General features: G+C 44.4%; 1 protein-coding gene and 1 long non-coding RNA gene across 12 annotated transcripts in view; one reads left to right on the top strand and one right to left on the bottom strand.

Moving 5' to 3' along the window:
• The window catches only part of DPP6 (dipeptidyl peptidase like 6), a 1,140,747-nt gene that overhangs the window by 387,419 nt on the left and 739,110 nt on the right, over nt 1–14,218 (bottom strand). The gene's annotated exons all lie outside the window — the stretch shown is intronic.
• The window catches only part of LOC113219713, a 36,410-nt gene continuing 36,202 nt past the window's right edge, over nt 14,011–14,218 (top strand). The window contains exon 1 of the long non-coding RNA XR_003306683.1: nt 14,011–14,078. This is a non-coding gene — a long non-coding RNA (uncharacterized LOC113219713). The remainder of the gene's footprint in view (nt 14,079–14,218) is intronic.

Here is a 14,218-nt window from a genome sequence, read left to right as displayed (position 1 = left end):
CAACAAACCCCCCAAAACCAAACATATATACATGTCTTTTTCCTAGTCCACTATCTATACTCCAACCTCATCATCTAAGAAATAAAAAGCTCTCACCACTCAGAGCCCACCATGGCCCCAGCTGCTAGAGAGGGGCCTGCAGAAATGCCCTGAAGGTCTGTCCTCCCTCCACACACACAGCCCTGTTTCCTACCAGATGCCAAATAGTGCAGGCTGAAGCCAAATCCGTATTCTGATCAGTTTCTGGATATACCACTTTTCTCCTAACCCTTTTCACCTCCAATATTTAGAGAAATTCCCTGCTCCCTTCTCATACCAGTCGCCTTTACTTGGCAATGTCCTAGTTATGTGCAAATGTTGCTTTGGTTCAAATGTCACCTCCACGGGACTCTCTCTCAGCTCCTAAAGCGAGAAGCTGCCATTTCTTTGTATTCTCCCTCCTCTGTCTGTATCTCGGGAAAGCACCTATGCTTCATTATGTCTTTAACTATTTACCTGAATCCCCCCCTTAATCTGCAAGTACCTGAAGACAAGGTCTATATATGCCTGATTTATTTTTATACCATTTTTTCAATTATTAACTGAATGAATTTGACTGACTTGGAGGAGGCAAAGTGATGGGAAAACAGTGGGTTGGGGATCACTGGGCCTGATGTGAAACTTGGATAAAGTACTCAGCGTCTTTTCTCTCGCAGAAAAGAGTCTTGGTAATGAGGTATCAGGGAAATTAATAATGTGGTGCTTGCAATAAGAAGAGAATATAATTTCCTAGGGAGAAAGCTATCATGAAATTTAGGTATCTGAGTTTTATCTGAAATATAGAAAGAAAAAAATTATAAGAACATATTCGTCCTAGATTTTAAGTTCTAGGGTGCGGAGATCATTTGTGTAATGTGTCACTGTAAGTTTGTTAGTAATATTAAGCTACTGAGGTTTACAAGTGATATATATATATATTTACACACACACACACACACACACACACACACATATATATATATATATGTTTTTTGAGACAGGGTCCTTCTCTGTTGCCTAGGATGGAGTGCAGTGGTGCGATCTCAGTTCACCACAGCCTGTGCCTCACAGGCTCAAGTGATCCTCCCGCCTCAGCCTCCTGAGTAGCTGGGACTACAGGTGTCCACCACCAGGCTTGGCTAATTTTTACAAATTTTTTGTAGAAATGATGTCTCACTCTATTGCCTGGGCTGGTCTCAAACTCCTGAGTTTAAGCGATGTTTCTGCTTCGGCCTCCCAAAGGACTGGGATTACAGGTGTAAGCCACAATACCCATCAATATATCTTTTAATAAATAAGAACCAACACACACACAAATTTCTAGTTTCCTTGAGCCTTCCACTTTCCATCTAAGTAATATAGGAACTATCAGATGGTCCTCTTATTTCTTGGCTTATCTGGCTTATCTTACATGCTACAATTCCTAGGAGAAGTCTGGCAACTCCACATTTGAAAGGATCTATAAAATTGGATAGTTTCTGCAGATCTGTGACACGTTTCGCCCACACATAAACCAAACCAAACGCAAACAAAACCCCCTGCTTGTGTCCATATACAGAGCTTTCGCAATTTATAGTGTGGCCGATACGGAATTCCAGAAACGGACTCCTGCCCTTGAATTCTTTAAAAAATCAGAACATTTTACACAGTTCACGAAAGCCAAATAACATGGCAACAGTGTAAATGGATGATTACAGGCATTTTAATTTCTTAGAGTGAATAAGATTCGTATCATTAAATGGTATTTTCATTTATGTCAGATGACCATCGTCATACAATAACTATGTTATCTCTTTAGGCACTCAAAACATAAAGATAAATCTTTTTCAGAACAAAAGAAATCCAAATATTTTAGTTTTGCTGTCTACATCTTCAAATAAAACGACGGGCCACCAATCTTCGATTCTTTGTGTCAATTTAAATAAAATCTCCCCGTGAGGTCTGTGATGGGTGCACCTACCCAGGGTCTCGGTCTCACTGAACAATGGAAAGTTGCAGGTCTGTGCTTAGAGATGACACCATAAGTATGGGCAGAGAATTACTTTCCTATCATCATTTGTTTCACTTCCAAAATGACCCTTATCCAACGTATAATTCATTTACTAAAGTCAGGCTTGACCCAAAAGCACCGAGGGGGCTGAAAGAAGTTATTGAAGCATAAACTTCAAGAAGATCTGGCTCTAGCTCAAACGTGGCTCCTGTAGCAGTCTTGGGGGGTCATTATCCTCAGGCCGAATGACATCTTTGATGGGTCCCGTATCAAACTGTGCACTCATTTCCAGGCCGCTTTCATCAGTCCTAGTTATATAAGAAGCACGATCTTCTAAAGGAATCTCAAGTTTAACCTGCACACTGGGGTCACTGGGCCATGTTTCAGAAGATGGATGTAGGAGCTTCATGGATTTTTCCTGACTGTTTTTCTATTTGGGTCACATCTTAGTTCTGGACTAGTTTAAAATAAGCTTCAACCCTTAAGTGAGATTTTACTGCTGATCTTCAGAACAAATCCTCATATGTTGAAGACAAGGGAAAATGAGAAGAACAAGAGCTTCATCCTGGATTAGAGAACCATCTCCTTGCAGCATGGTGTAGGGTCCACATCAAAGGCTTTTGGAGACAGACAAGCCTCAAGTCGTATCTGCACTCCTGTGATACTAGCCATGAGACTTGTGATCCTCATCAGCTTTTCTAAGCTTCAGTTTCCTCATATGTAAAATGGAGATACCACCAGCCACCAGGAATAGCTGTGAACATCAAATGAGCTAATGTACATATAACACCTGGTGCAGTATCCCTCCAGAGTCGGGAATGGGTGGAAGGAGGGAAGGATGAGAGGAACGAGTGTGAGCTCCAGAAACCAGGAGAGGTGAGACAAGAAGGAGAAAGCAGGCTTTGGATATATTCCTGGCCATGGATGTCCTTTTCTCTTTTGAAATTCCTATTAAATCAACATGCACTGTGGGCACAAATCTCATCTTTTCTCCTATCTTCTTTTTGTTGTAGTTGTTGGGATTTGGGATATTGCTACCTGATGTTTGCACTGAGTTTCCCAAAATCCTTTCTGGAACCACATGGTGTGCGTCTTTATGCCTTCACTGAACTAATATTTCCTGGGTGCTATACGAGCTGTTACAGATTCAGCCCCCAGCAAAATCAAGCAAATAAAAATAAAGTGATGCCTTTTAACATTTAAAATATACTTTATGCTCTATATACAAGGTACAAACCTTGTTTTGTTTGCCTCTGTGATCCCAAGTCATCTAACCAATCAGAGCTTTAGGCATCTAGCAGCCCCTTTATCATATTTATAAAGTGAATAAAATATGCTCCACGGATGCTGCTTTACCCGTTTACGTTGTCTGATGCAGCCAGAACCATGGAGATCTTAGTCTTTTTTGGTAATGTGATGGGATCCTTGAGCTACTGAGTTTGGACAGAAATCACTTAAAGAGGTTCAGTTCCTGGAACTTAATGCTGGAAGGGAAGTCATGAAAAGACACATTAGTGGATGATTTCTAAAGGTCATGGCAGGCAGAGAAGAGGAACCTGCCAAAATCTGCCTGGAGCCCAAAGGAAAATCCTTCATATGCTTGGGGCGTGATCACAGTCAGTGGTGTCGGTTTCAAATTCGAGTCCCTCCATAAAAATTAGAAAATGATCGTGCTGGCCCATCTTATTTATCTTCTCCTGTTCTTCAAGTACGCAAGACAGGTGGATGGGGATGGGATAAGGTGGAGCTTCTGTTCTTCTTTTAAGCTCTCTCCAGGGCTGATTCAAAAGAGAGAGGAGGAAAGGATTCTGGAAGAATTCTAGGCTCCAGTGGCAAAGGAAGATGATGGGAAGAGAAAAAGGGGAACGGGTTTACTTGAGCCTCAAAGTGAAACAGAAACATCTTTTTTAGCCTTGAATACGTGTCTTTTCTTAGACATTGAATAATTTCTTCTAGGCTCATCTGTGGGACCTGAGCAATCAGGGAGGAAGGATTTTGTGAGCTTCACGAAGAATCTCGAGGAGCGCTAACAGGGCCATTGTTGCTAATGCCCATCAGCTGGGAAATGGCACTCTCTAATTTTATTTCCAACCCCCTTATTTGTTTGATTAACCTTGCTTATTAGGAGATCTTAATCCAACGTTAAGTTTTTAAAACCCAACAATGTGGGTTTTAAAGAGGAACGTAAGTACTTTATATTCAGTAAAAACCTATTTTAATGCCAGAAGCCGTTGAGAAGAAAGTTGGAAAAGAAAACATCCCATGAGAGATTGGGATGACATTTTGTTGCCATGCGCCCCTCCAATGTCAGCCAGAGGGGGGCGTTCTCAGCCGCTGACCGTCGCACATGCATTCGCTCCCTTGTCCATTGCACGTGTGTGTTCACTGGAGTGCCGCAGATAGGCACCTACAGTATAGTCAGACAGGGGTCTCCCTCCTTAGGCAATTTACAAGTGATATCAAATAATTAGAGTGACTTATAAAGCTTCATTCCTGGTCTCCGGCTGTCACTCTGTAAACTGTGTCATCACCGGTGAGAACTAAGCAGGGGAGGGGCAGGGTCTGAATAAGTTTGCCCATTAAAATTCCTGACACAGAACTCAGCAATTCCCAAGCAGCTAGCACGGATGTATGGGCATCACCGGCAACACGTTAGATACAGCACACACCACTTCTAAATGTCCCAAATAATTCCCCAGCAACATTATTTTATTTTCAGTCTTTTCTTAGGAATTTGTCTTTGCGGATCACAAACTACATGAAAGTATTTGGTGCCCAGAGGTGTTTGAGATGGGAGTGAGAGGCTAACAGAAAAATAAATCAACAGCAAAAATAAGTAAATAACATCTGGTGGGAAAAGCCAAGTTCACACTCCATCTGGCTGCCCTTCAGAGCCCCAGGAAGCCACGGGGGACTGCTGACAAACTCATCCTTTACCCCTCAGCACTTCTGCTATGACCTTCAGGATGCCTGGCTTGCAAAAGACTGCAGCAAGGTGGGCTGCGTGCTTTGGATGTGGCCACGGGCTCCACTAATGAGCTGGGCTGATCTTGAGAGGGCACGAGGGAGCAGGGGGAAGAGACACGCGGGAGTGTTGTCTCAGCCTTCACAGATACTTCCAGATTCCCATTGTAGATTCAAGTTCAACCCCATGAAGACTTAATTGGTGCCCTTGTATTTAGTGAACATGACTTTCCGCTGAACTTTGGGCATGTTTTCAGAATCCTCAGAAGCATTTGCAGAGTAAAGACTAGCTCTGTCACCTATTAGCTGCGTGGCCTAAGGCAAGTGACTTAACTTTGCTGACACTAGGGCCTCCAAACTGTAACACTGGTGTAAATAAGAAATATTCTGCTACGTTTAACTTCAGAGGTTTATTCTATCTTTCCCTTCTTTTGGTTGTCCTGTGTAAGAATGTGATCTGGGAGAAGTTAAGAAAATTAATGCACGTGTTGGTTCCTCGCCTGGGAAAGGGTAGAAATTCCAGAAATGTATCTTTGGTTAGGGGAAATTCCTACATTTGGATTTTTGTTTATCCTTGAGAAAGGTACCTGAGGCAGAAGCATAGGAGAGAGGCCTGACCAGCACAGCTAGATTAATCTGCTCATAAATTGCTGGAATCTGAGAGCTATCACCTGTTTTTTTCTGGAGGGAGGACATTTCATAGAAGCCCATAATATTCAGAGAAGAGGGGGAATGAATAAAGGGCCTTGAGAGAGAACAGAAGACCCTGACCCAAGAGACGGTCTAGGCTGGGTTCCAGGGAGCGTTGGGCAGAAGCATCAGAGGCGAGGTTGGCACTTATTTTGGAAATTTGGGTTTAAAAGCCCAGAACCTGCTCAGCATCACAAAATCCAGATGCTCTATCTATTTCTATACATTTCTACCACTTTTACACTAAAGAGACATGAGCAAAGACACCAAAAAGCACGAATTCCATTTCAACTGCAAACCGCCGGATATGAGAAAGGTCTACGCCGATCTCAGAACAGCCTCCTGCAAGTGCAAGTACTCAGCTTGCGAAGGCAGCGTAAGATACGGGTGTCAGCCCTGCACAAAAGGGCCCCTAACGCATTGTAAATGTGAACATCAGATTCACACTAAGTTCGAAGAGAACTCTGATTCACTTCTATATCCCTGAACCCTAACTACGTCCTTATTGGCAACAGTTTAGGGCAATGGGGGCTATGGAAAAGTTCCGTGATAGAAGCAACCGTAGTGCAACGATGCAGTTGTTGGAAGACCCCATAAACAAGAGAAAAAGGGGCAGTCAAGGAAAGGTTCTCTGAAGCAAGAATGTCTAGGGGCTTTAAGAAGAGCAAGCTGTGTCGTTCATATCGATGTTGCTTCATCTTCTGTGGCACCCACAGTTCTGCTTTGTCATCCTGTCACTTTTTGTAAATGTCTGTTATGAAGCATGTTTGTGTTAGTGTATTTTGGAAAACAGGGAACATGCAGTACTAGTAGCAAAGTAGAGCTGAGAGATAAACATGTCATGGGGTCCATGTGATGCACAGGATGGAGGATGGAGGAGGGACAGGGGTTCAGGTGGAAAAGAGACCAGGATGATATCACACCCCAAATATTTAAAAGGCCACAGTACCTTCCATAGGACATAGCTTCATGCCTGTGTTTCTGGATGGACCCATCCAGGTGGAAGATTTGTAAATATGTGGGCTGTGTAGAGATGATGGCATCACCTGTCTTTCACAGGGGAGTTGTAAGTGATTAAGAACTTAGCATCACGTCTGGCACCTTCTGCACGTGATCAATAAGTGGCAAGTATCAAACTTATGCTGGAGAACATATCTAGTGTGAGGAGGAGCAGGAGCTATCTCTTTCATCTGTTAGAGAGTCCCAGTTAAAGCAAGAAAATAGAATCAGACGTGCATTTCTCATTACAAAGGTGTGTCTACTCTTTTTTTTTTTTTTTCTTTTTGAGACAGAGTCTCGCTCTACCGCCCAGGCTGGAGTGCAGTGACGCAATCTCGGCTCACTGTCTCCCGAGTAGCTGGGACTACAGGCACCTGCCACCATGCCCGGCTAACTTTTTTTTGTATTTTTAGTAGAGACGAGGTTTCACCATGTTAGTCAGGATGGTCTCAATCTTCTGGCCTCATGATCCGCCCACCTCGGCCTCCCAAAGTGCTGGGATTACAGGCGTGAGCCACCGCGCCCAGCCCAGGTGTGTCTACTTTCTTAAAACGAAAGCGTTACAATAAAGAGCCTGGCCAGCCCTGAATCAACCAGAAATTCAGTTCCCAGAGTCCTCTTCTGTAGAGACTCAATTTGCCCATTTGCTGAATCATTCATTCAATCAGTTAATATTTATTGAGACTTTATCGCACCCCAGACACTGTGGGAACTATGATATGAGGGAACTATGATAATTACTACAACACACCTGTGGCCCCCAAGATGTTTGCTGTCAAGAGTCAGAGATACAAACAGTCACCTGAATGTGAAGTGAGACATGCTGTGGGCTAAAGATTGATGAGTCACAGGGGACGGTGCTCAGTTACCGCAGAGATCAAGTGAATCCTTTTGATTAATTAAGCAGGTGATCGACGTTTGAAAAGATATCAATGATAATTAATTAGGCCCTAGCAGGTTGCCATGGTTAAGGACTCTGTGAAGTAATTTAGCTGAGACAATAAATGGTGGTGTCAGTGCTCATGTGAGGATCATCGTGTTGAAGGAGGAATAGCCTCTAATTAATGGGTCTCACGAATGCGCTTCACTCTGGAAGGAAGACGTGGCAGAATTTCGCCCTTGGGCCAAACAGCTACAGTGCATTAGGACTCACCTGAGCTCTCAGACTCTTTTAATTGGAGTGGAACTAAAATAAAACAAACTCGCGCATCCTGGTCTATGGGCTGCTGGGGCGGAGCTGTGTTGCCAGGCAGAAAACTGCCTGCCGCAGGCTGTGATCTGGCCTTGAAGAAAGACCAGGCTGGCCACAAGGCATGCTTCATGGTGTGTCCTGCCATCTGCTCTACTAGGTAGGAGGATGGAGGGGCTGAGTATGCTGGGGTCCTCAGGATTATTTCTGGAAGATCCTTGGAGCCCTGGAAACAACCATATAATGACCTGGAGAATATCTGTCTACTTAATGGAGTAGGAAAAAACCATGAAAATCTCACGTGAGATCCCTTAAGAGAAAAAAAAATATGTATGCATGCATGTATATACACACAAAATCAAATATTTATTTCCCTAAATCAAAAAAGCAAAAACAAAAAAAGAAGAGTCTGTCTCTCTGTGTACTGCAAATAAATAAACAAAGTTGAAATGCGATTTCAGTCTTGGCCAGGGTCTAAACTGGAGTCAACAAAGATGGAAGTTGTATTTAAATTTCCCAGAGATGCAACATTTGCCAAGGAAAAGTAATTAGAAGAGTCTGAACATGTATCTCTGCAGAAAGCATGTTGGCCCAGTGGAGCCTGCAGAGACTTGAGTCCCCAGACTATGAATTAAGCAGCATCAGCAGCAGGGCCCAGCACCATCCATCATTTAGGAACTAGAGTGCCCCCAGAGGACCTACAGCACCTCTGGAAGGGACCAGCGTGGTGTGGAAGAAATCGGCTTGCCTGCCCCAAGACGCCTCTTGCTGCTTTCAGACTGAGGAAGTGCATCCAGCCTCTGCCAAGTGGGCTGCATCCCCAAAGTGGTCCAACCCTAGCTGGTTCACAAGCTGATGCTCTGACTGAAGTTTTGTAAAGTTCTATTGCAACATCGTGGAGTGAACAACTAATTCTAATTTGGAAAAGTCAGAGAGAATGTATTTTGGGTCAAGCCATGAGGATTAATGAGAATTTCTGAAGCAGAGAAGCGATGAGCAAAGGTATTTTCAGAAAAAGAGGACAGCAATAAAGTCACAAAGCTGCCAAAGAACCTGATATGGCCAGGAATGTGGTAATAGAGGCCATGAGTAGTCAAGCATGGTAGCTCATGCCTGTAATCCCAGCACTTTGGGTGGTTAAGGTAGGTAGATCACGGGGTCAGGAGTTCGAGACCAGCCTGACCAACATGGTGAAAACCTGTCTCTTCTAAAAATACAAAAATTAACCAGGCATGGTGGCACACACCTGTAGTCCCAGCTATTCAGGAAGCTGAAGCAGAAGAATCGCTTCAATCTGGGAGGCAGAGGTTGCAGTGAGCTGAGATTGTGCCACCGCATTTTAGCCTGGGTGATAGAGTGAGACTCCATCTCAAAAAAAAAAAAAAAAAAAAATAGAGGCCACGAGTAGGGGTGGTGAGGAGACGGGAGGCAAGGCACACTGAGGCAAGAACACCCTGGATTCTCTAAAGCCATCTTGGCAACTTTGAAAAAGTGATTTAATGTTTTTGACTCATAGTTTTCTTATTTCTGAAGTAAAGGTACACATACCTGCCTCTACGGGTTTCAGTGAAGACTGAAATGAAGTAACTGAGATATTTCATACAGCTACTGTTATCCTTTCAGTTACTGTTGCAATTATTGCTTCCGCTGCCACTGGCACTAAATGATACTGTCTTTTGAGTTCTTCCTGTAGGTACTATAGAAAACTCCAATAGGAAACTTTTGCAGAAGTTTAAGCAAATAATTGTCTTAGCTCAGAGACCAGAAATGGGGAAGATGCATTAAGGATGAGCCTGGCCATGCAGACAGGATGCTGTTGAAACTGTTCGGCAGAAAAAATGGGACTGACGGCATGGACGGATTTTACTGCACAAAAATAGTCAGAGAGACATGATTGGGTTCCTAGTGCCAGACAATGGAGGTTCTCTTCTCTTAAGGAAAGGTGCGACCTTGAGCATGACAACAAAAGAGAAAAAAAATAAACTGGTGGTTTACACCAATGTAAACCATAATTACATTTTGTTTATTTCTTAAGGACTCCATTAAGGCACAATGATGTGCTTCAATGTGTATTTTATGTAATGACTTCAAGTGATCACTGTTATGTAATGACTTCAAATGATCACTGTTATGCTCTCCAAACACTCTCAGAGCCATGGGAGGACACTGTCCCTCTTACGAAGCCTGTCCTTCCTGGGTACTTTCCTGAATTCCCTGCTGGCCACGGGATACAGGCTGCTGCACCAAATGACCTCGAGCGGTCTTTACTACTCTCTGCAATTCTAAGGCTTAATGGTTTTGATCGAAAAATGTGGCCTCCGAAAAGCAGTGGAAATACCCAAACCATTTTAAACTTGAATTCCCCCTCTACCTAACCCCATAAGCTTTATAAAAAAAAAAAAAATCCATCTGGTTTTTCAGCATAACAAAAGAGAAGAGGATAAAGCACATATGGAAATCAAGTTGCTTTGAGCCCTGTGCACTAACTCCAATTTGATCTTCTAAAACGTATACTTTTCCAGTATCAACCAGCCAGCTGATATTTTCCTCCATTCAAAGGAAGCAATTTTCTTCAATTTTACAGTCTCTCTAGTACCGCATCCTAGAGACACAGAGGGCTCTCGGCTAACAAGTGGCTGGATTAATGAAAATGAGCGTAAATAAACACAGACAGTGGAGAGATTCTGGTGCCAGCCACATGGTCTATCACCATATTCAGACTAAAGTTGAACATGCTGCAGGGAGGAGGGAGGAGCAGGAGCTGCATGGGCTGTGAGGCCAAGCTCTGCCTGGAGCTAGCAGACAAGCTAATCAGGCCCAGCGAGCAGCTTCTGTCAATCAGCTCCAGGCCTGCCTGTATCCTAGAGATACTGGGAGGAGATGGGAGGAGAGGGGACCGCTTGAAGGAGGCAGGAGGCTTCAGTTTGCTCAGAGCACAGGGCATGAGGCTTATCAAACCAATTCCAAGGGTTAGCCTGGGCTGCCTTCATAAAAGGCAGATCTGTAAAAGCAAATATGTTTGGTGAGTTAGGTGGCTCACCAGGTGCAGTGGCATCAGCTACCTGAGCAGAGTGACGAATTCTGTTAAGCCAGAGGAGACACTTTCTGTTGGTCACACATGCGATGAGGAGAGGGTGGAAAGCTGTCTACATGTAAGCATCTTTTACCCTGCTTCTGGAATTCACCTTTCCCCCACTAGCGTCTGAAACAGTGTCAGTAAGAAGGTACTTCCACATAAATTAGTGTGGTTAGGGGTGTCAAAAGTAAGTGAAAAGACCTGAAAATTCCTCAGGGAGACAAAGCCAGTTGGCCTTGTAAGTGTAAGTGACCTTGACCTTGTGTGATTTGCAAACATAAATAACACTTAACCTGGGCCAGGCATAGTAGCTCATGCCCGTAATCCCAGCACTTTGGGAGGCTGAGGTGGACGGATCAGGCAGATCATGAGGTCAGGAGTTCAAGACCAGCCTGGGCAATATGTGAAACCTCGTCTCTATTAAAAATACAAAAATTGGCAGGCTGTTGTGGCACATGCCTGTAGTTCCAGCTGCTCAGGAGGCTGAGGCAGGAGAATTGCTTGAGCCTGGGAGGCAGAGGTTGCAGTGAGCTGAGATTGTGCCACTACAATCCAGCCTGGGCAACAGAGCTAAATTCCGTCTCGGAAACAAAACAAAACAAAACAAAACTTGACCTGAGCTTTTTCTCATAAATGCCTGTATTAAAGAAAAGTGAAACTTAAAGACTAACCAGTCAGAAGCTCCCAACTAACTTATGTAACTAAGAACTTTCCAACAGGATTCACCAAATAAGGCCACTCCATAACTGTAACCAATCAAACAGTTGCTTTCCTTTGCTTCTGTGTTTGTTCTATAAAATCTTTCCTCCTTGTTCCCTTGGTGGAACCCCAGAACCACTTCTGGTTTGGAGCTGCCCAATTCATGAGTCACTGTTTGCTCAAATAAACTCTTTTAAAAAAAGTTGTATTGTGCTTCAGTTTACCTTTTAACAGAAAGAAATACAACACTTAAATATGACTCAAATGATCACTATTATTGTTTACAAAAACATGTCCCTGGGGCTGTGAGCCAGGAAGAGGTGTGTCACCGCTGTAGGGTGGTTTTTCATTTACGTCTGCGGTTACAAAATCGGCAGCACACTAACTCGCCTAGAGCATTTTCTCCTGCCATGCCTTTGATGTGGTGTGGTAGAAGTTCTCCTCCTGCCTCCCTGACCACACTTTCTCAGATACCTCCGTGTCTCCGAGACTCCATCTCAAATAAATAGATAAATATATATATACACACACCTATGCCGTTTAAGTATCAAATGAGAAAATGCCCAATTAGTCTTCTTGGATGGGCACAAATTGGGGGCTTTGCTGGTGCTGGGGATACAGCAGGAAACAGAGAGATGCGAGTCCCATCCTTGCAGAGTTTACATTCATAAATAATTATACTTAACGTATGTAACAAAAGGGTCAGTGCAGGATATAGGAGAACACAAAACTAGAAGAGTCAATGTGGGGCAGAGCGAGAATTAGGGAGCAACTTAAATGAACAAGATAACATGCAGGGTGGTGGCTAGGAGTGATGACAAGTGGACGCGGAGAGGAGAGGGAGTGTGCTGGGCAGGAGGAACAGCCTATATAAGAGCCACTCTGGGGGAAAAGAAGATGGACTTTTGAAGCAATTCAAAGAAGTTCATGTAGGCAAAGTTTAAGAGAAAACTGGGGAGACAGCCAATGATGAGTCAGGAGAAGTAAACAGATCATGAAGAGTCCAAGACGTGGAGGGTCTGGGGGGGCCAGGGCTGGGCTCAGTGGGCACAGTGGGCAGCAGAGGGTCTGTGAAGAGGCTGGGGGAGGATGATGTGGTGCTGGGCATGAAGACTTGAGGTGAATGTAAGACACTGCAGTGGACATGGAAATTAGCCAGTGATTGACATGCACACACACACACACACACACACACACACACACACACACACCCCTCTCTCTCTCTCCAAGTGTAGAGCTCGGAAGAGCATTTGAGCTAGAGAATTGAAACTCATCATCATACAGACAATACCTAACATTACAGGGTGAATTACTTCCCCTTGGGGAGTACAAAGTGAGGATAAGTGAGAAACTTGAGGAATTCAGACTTTTAAAGTTAGAAACATTAAAATTCCACCCCAGTCACTCAAGCAACCCCTTCTCCTTGCACCTGAACGACTACCCGAGGTGCCAGAGCAGAGCCTTGGTCCTGTCCTGCTGCTGCTGGGCTTGCGTCCAGCCCTCCGAGCCTCCGAGTGGACCGATGCCAAGTCTGCCATGGTATTCATGCACCCAAACATCACGTGGAGGCTAGGATGGCCACGCGTTTTCTGAAGGCAGAGCTGGCAGGATTTCATGAGGGATCAGATGTGGAATGTTAGGGAAAAAGTAGAATAAAAGATGACTTGAAAGTTCTTAGCTTGTTCTACAAATTTTTCCATCAACTGACATCAGAAAGGTTGTGGATAAGGTGGATTTTTTTCTTTTGTATTTTAGGTTTTGGGGGGAAATCAAGGACAGAGACCTGGAGATATTAAGGTTAAAATTGAAATGTCTCTCAGACCTCTGAGAGATTTGGGAGAAGGTTAGTCTGATGACATATGTTTAGGAATCATCAGTAAATGGAGGATATTTAAAACCGTAAGACTAGAGGGAGACACTGAGGGAGGGCGTGCAGCCATGAAAAGGAGAGGAACAAGTACTGAGTCTTGCAGCAATATTAAACGTCAGGGAGAAGAGGGAGAACCGGCCAAGGCTCCTGCAAAGGAGATGCCCATGAAGTGACAAGAAAGAAAAACGTGTATCCAGGGCAGAGGAGGAATCAATTGTGTCCAGTGCTGCTGACAGGTAAAATCAGACGGTCTGAGAAATGCCCGATGCATTTAGCAACCTGGAGGTCATCCCTGACCTTGACAAGAGGAGTTTTGGAGAGTGTGGGGCGTGGTAGCCCAACAAGAGTGGGTTTAGGGAGAGTGGGAAAAGAATAACTGGAGATGTTACAGATAAAAGACTGCTTCAAGCTGCAAAGAGGAGCAGGGAAGCCAGGCTGAGCCTGGCAGGGCGTGTGGACTGGAGATAAGGTGTTTGTGTTAAGATGAGAGAAAGAAGAGGATGTTTGGTTCACGATGGGAATCAGCCAATACAGGACAATAATTTAGGGAAGAAAGGAGGGGCCTGCTGTCATGATTCCTCAGGTAAGTGAAGCGAATGCATCTGTGTTTCCTTTAGATTGAGTGCAGACAGCGGACCGGCCACCTGTGGGGGCGGGGCGGGGGCGGGGCGGGGGTGGGGACGGGGCAGGGGGGGGGTGGGGGGGCGGGGCAGGGGTGGGGTG

Source organism: Piliocolobus tephrosceles, chromosome 8 (genome assembly GCF_002776525.5).
Source record: "Piliocolobus tephrosceles isolate RC106 chromosome 8, ASM277652v3, whole genome shotgun sequence".
In the NCBI taxonomy this organism is placed as follows: Eukaryota; Metazoa; Chordata; class Mammalia; order Primates; family Cercopithecidae; genus Piliocolobus; species Piliocolobus tephrosceles.
The sequence above is the reverse complement of the archived record's forward strand: the minus strand, read 5'-3'. Positions and strand labels throughout refer to the sequence as shown.